Genomic DNA, 5168 nt, shown 5'->3' with positions numbered 1-5168 from the left:
CCCTTGGCCTGGCCTGTGCCCTCTCACAATCCGGGACCCCTCAGGGGATGTCAGAGAGCCGGTTTCGGCCTGATCTCACAGGCCAGGCCAAGGGACCCCACTGGTGCACAAATTCATGCTTCGGGCCTCTAGTTATTAATAACGAGCTATAGTGCTCGCCAATGACTCATGACTATAATCGTGTTGCATTCATTTCCCTTATGTGCCTTACATGCAGGCGCACCATTTCTCTCCACTAATACCAGCAGCGAATATTTTAGCATCCTATTGCTACGTCATTAGTCTTATACTGACTTGTTTGGTGCATGCAACAGGAAATATTTCGCTTTTGGAGAACAAGAAAAATAGGTTTATTCGCTTATTAATTTGTGCAGTTATTCAGTGTCTGGTAAGTTAATGTTCAAGAAAAAAATCTTAATTTTTATTAAAATGTTCTATTATTTTTTTTGTTTCCAAATTTATTTCAGCTTTAAAAACTGTACTAGTCTAACCAAATAATTGTATTTTCTCATTCCCAGAAAGTACAAGTTTTTATAACTTAAAGCATAACCAACTTCCCATTGGAGGCCATGTCAAATTTCTATTATTTTATGTTAATGATTACTCATTCATTTCAGCCCTTTGTACTCAGCATGTCTCTATCAAAATAAACCTACATTTCTATGAAAATTGAAGCTTTTGTTTTTTTGCAGCCCACATACACGTACACCTTGTTTATTTGGCCCGTGTTAGGCTTTTAAGTTTGACATGCTTGTTCTAGACCAATGCCTTTTCTTTTCTTCTTTCCCAGTGAGGCTATCATTAACTTTTTAGGAATTCCTTTGCACTGGGAAAACTTGTTTGATCGCCTATTTATATCACAGTCTCAAGTTTAAACTGAGTTATCAAGTCAGAACAAAGTAAACTCTCAGTCACGCAATTCCCCAGATCTCAAAACTACCATTTCCTGTAAATGCCACGTGTGTTACATAAAAAATATCTGATCAAATGTTCCTTAAGAAATACCGCAAGATGTGGGGGCGGAGGCACATGGGGGCGGGGGGGGGGGGGGGGGCGGGCACAGCAGGACTGCAGCCACGGAGGGAAAGGAGAGGGCCACAACTTTCACCAAAGGAGGGGCTCCAGGCAGATGAGGCTGTTTCCACTGATGGTGAACCCCGAAGCACTCTGGGGGCTTCCCTTCTCACTGAGGGGAGGCCCGCACCCTCACGTGGCCCACAAGTCCCTGCGCGTCCAGCCCCGGCTGTCTGTCTGGCCCTCCCCCTGGCACACGCCCTTTGCCTATCCACCCCAGCGCGCTGGCTGGCCTCCTTGTGATCTTAGCCACAAAGGCCGCTCCTTCCTCAGAGCCTTTGCCCTGCTGTTCCCTCTGCCTGGAGTGCCCATCCCCCAGGTGTCCACAAGGCTGTGGCGCCACTGGTGCAATGCTCGCTGTGTGCAAGGGCAGTTCTAAGCAGTGGGTAGGCATCCGCTCCAGGAATGGCCTCCTCACGTCCTTCAGCGTATGGCTCACATGACACTTTCTGGTGAGGTCTTCCCAGGCCTTCTGTTAAACACTCCTCACCCCCTGCAGAAGATACCTGGTGAACTCTGTTATACTTCCCTACGTGATTTTTGGTAACACTAACCTATAACTAACTGGCTAGATTATTATGATCTCTGAACGCATAATAATCTGGCCTCACATAAATATATGAGGCCCAGTGCATGAATTCGTGCATGGGTGGGGTCCGGCCAGCCTGGCCAGGGGGAGGGGACATGGGCGGTTGGCCGGCCTGCCTGCTGGTCGAACTCCTGGTCGAGAGGACAATTTGCATATTAGCCTTTTATTATATAGGATATACACTGAGTGGCCAGATTATTATGCGTTCAGAGATCATAATAATCTGTCCACTCAGTGTATTTAGCTCAGGCGTCCTCAAACTACGGCCCGCGGGCCACAGGCGGGTGTTTTTGCTGTTTTCTTTTTTTTTTTTTTTTACTTCAAAATAAGATATGTGCAGTGTGCATAGGAATTTGTTCATAGTTTTTTTTAAACTATAGTCCGGCCCTCCAACAGTCTGAGGGACAGTGAACTGGCCCCCTGTTTAAAAAGTTTGAGGACCCCTGATTTAGCTCTACCTTGTCTTTTATCTGTACTCCCTACCCCGGACTAGAACATCGGCCTTGGTCGCTGTTGTATCCCCAGTGCCCGTAGCAGGGGCTGGCACACAGTAGGCGCTCTGTGAGCGTTTGTGGAACACGTTTATGGAGTCCTTCAGTTCTGAGTGCCTTCCATGGACCAGCTCATTCAATCCTCTCATCCATTCTGTGAAGCGGAGGGTCTTACTATGGGCCCATTCCACAGAAGGAAAACGGAGGCTCAGAGGGTGCAGCCCCTCTCCTGAGGACGCACAGCTTGCAGCAGAGCTTCTCAACCTGCCTGGGCCTCCCGGCTCCCACACCAACCAGCCAGAGGTCGCTGCCCTTGCTGAGGGGACAATGGAGCAGGGAGGGCGGCTCAGCCACAGAACGGCACCTGCGAACGCTGGGGGTGGGGCAGCCACAGGCGGGTGCCCAGGAGGACCAGCCTCTGGGCTGGCTTGAGAGCTGCCTGTCTTTTTCTCTGTAAATAGTCTCTGGGAGGAATTCACTTGCTTCTCAGAGTGTGTTTTAAGGACCAAGTTGGGTTTTATTTTTTAAAATGTATTTTTATTGATTTCAGAGAGGAAGGGAGAGGGAGAAACATCCATGATGAGAGACTCATTGATTGGCTGCCTCCTGCATGCCCCCTACTGGGGACCAAGCCTGCAACTAAGGCATGTACCCTAGACTGGAATCGAACCCAGCACCCTTCAGCCCGCTGAGCCAAACTGGCGAGGGCCCAAGATGGGCTTTAGATTTATGTTAATTTATAAGGGACAGCAGTGATTTTCCCCAGAAAACTTTACTTCCAATTATTTCTGTTTCTTAAAAGATTAAAATAAAATTCACATAACATAGAATTAGTCATTTTAAAGTGTACAATTCAGTAGCATCGAGCGCATTCACCATGTTTTGCAACCTCCACCTCTATCCTATGTAATAAAAGCGTAATATGCTAAGTGTCTGACGGTTCATTCGACCGTTTGTTCCACCAGTCGCTATAATGCACACTGACCACCAGTGGGCAGACGCTCTGACTGGTAGGTTAGCTTGCTGCTGGGGTCCAGCTGATAGAGACTGGGTGAGACTGGCCGAACATGCCCTGGAGCCCTCCCGCTGTCCAGCCCCAGTTGGCCAACCTCCCTATCTCTCCCCAGTTGGCTGGCCCCCATTGGGCCCAATGGGGACTGGGCAAGATGGCCCCGATCAGCCCCGATCGCCAGCCAGGCCGAGGGACCCCACTGGTGCACGAATTCATGCACCGGGCCTCTAGTCTAGTTATAAAACATCATCACTCCAAAAAGGAAGTCCATATCCATTAAGCAGTCACTCCCCATTCCTCCTCCCCCAGCCCCTAGTAACTGCCAATCTGCTTCCTGTCTCTATGGATTTAATCTATGCTGGACATTTCATGTAAGTGGAATCATACAATATGTTTGGCTTCTTTCACTCAGCATAATTTCAGGGTTCACCTATGTTGGAGCATGGGTCAGAATGAGGAGGCTAAAGGCTAATTCTTTCTATCACAGGGCAACACTGTTATCTTGTATTCTTCTAGTCTGAAATGTGATGCTTTGATCGAACTCCATTCTGTGCTAGCAGACAAATCTCCCCGTAGGCATTTAATGAATGAAAAGGCTAAGGCAGAGAGAAAAGATTAATTAGCTCCTCTGAGGTCACTTAACACTACAGGCGCAGAGACAATGGCAGAGATAGAAACCCAGAGGCATGAAACTGTAATAATATGCCACCCCTTTTAATGAATTTAAGCTGCTCAGTCATGTCAGTGTCATGTAACTACTTTCTATTAATTTTGTATTTTTGTCCATCTTTCTTCCATGAAAACTGAACGGTATCTGTGTTGTGCTACAGTTGTGGGATCTATGGGCTGTTATTTGTTACCCGATTTAATGAAAACATCTGTTTGTTGTTTAGTTCCCCACGAAACATAGTAACCTCTATTTTGTAAAAACTGCTGTTTGAAGTTTCCACTAGAAACCGGTGATGGCGAACCTATGACACGCGTGTCAGCACTGACACGCGTAGCCATTTCTGATGACACGCGGCCGCATGACGAGGATGAAACATTTGCTGCTCCCGAGGATGAAACATTTGCGACTAGAGTCTTGGAGTTAGTTTTTTCCTCAAAGTGACACACTACCCGAGTTATGCTCAGTTTTTTGGCGAAGTTTGACACACCAAGCTCAAAAGGTTGCCCATCACGGCACTAGACATAAACAGTCCTTTGTTCTGTGAATTAATTCTGCTGTTATTGGCTTCCATATCAACTGTCTGACCTTGCAAGCCGCTCTGCTGCCGTCCCTAGCTTCTCTACCCCATGCCAGGTGTCTCTTAGTTATCTGTACTCAAGGTTACAGGCTTCCTGCGAGATATCTGCTAAGCATACCTAGGGCTCTTTTGAAAACGTGCAAAAGGGAGGAAGCCCCAGACAAAGACATTAGAAAAGTATAAAAAGCAAAAGCTTCCTCCATGTCTTTTGCTGAGAATTTGAGACATATTCCTCTGAGCCCGCTGGCGTAATAAAGCAGTGTAACTCCATTTCTCTAAGCGTTGCTTGGTTTTTCTCCCATCTTCTGTAACAAGAACGGCATTCCTTTTTAGGGCTGAATAATATTCCACTGTATAGATATACCACATTTTGTTTATCTATGTATCCAGTGATGGGCATTGGGTTGTTTTGTGTTACTTAATTTTTCATTTAAAAAATATATTTTTATTGATTTCAGAGAGGAAGGGAGAGAGAGAGAGATAGATAGAAACATCAATGATGTAATGGTAACATATGTATACATATAATACCTCAATAATAAAAAAAAAGAAACATCAATGATGAAAGAGAATCATTGATCGGCTGCCTCCTGCACACTCCATACTGGGGATCAAGCCCACAACCTGGGCATGTGCCCTTGACTGGAATTGAACCTGGGACCCTTCAGTCACCAGGCCGACACTCTATCCACTGAGCCAAACCGGCTACAGCTGTTTTGTGTTATTTTTAAAAATCTCATAAATAATACGTGGAT

Source organism: Cnephaeus nilssonii (assembly GCF_951640355.1).
Source record: "Cnephaeus nilssonii genome assembly, chromosome: 20".
NCBI lineage: Eukaryota > Metazoa > Chordata > Mammalia > Chiroptera > Vespertilionidae > Cnephaeus > Cnephaeus nilssonii.
This window is presented reverse-complemented; position numbering follows the sequence as displayed.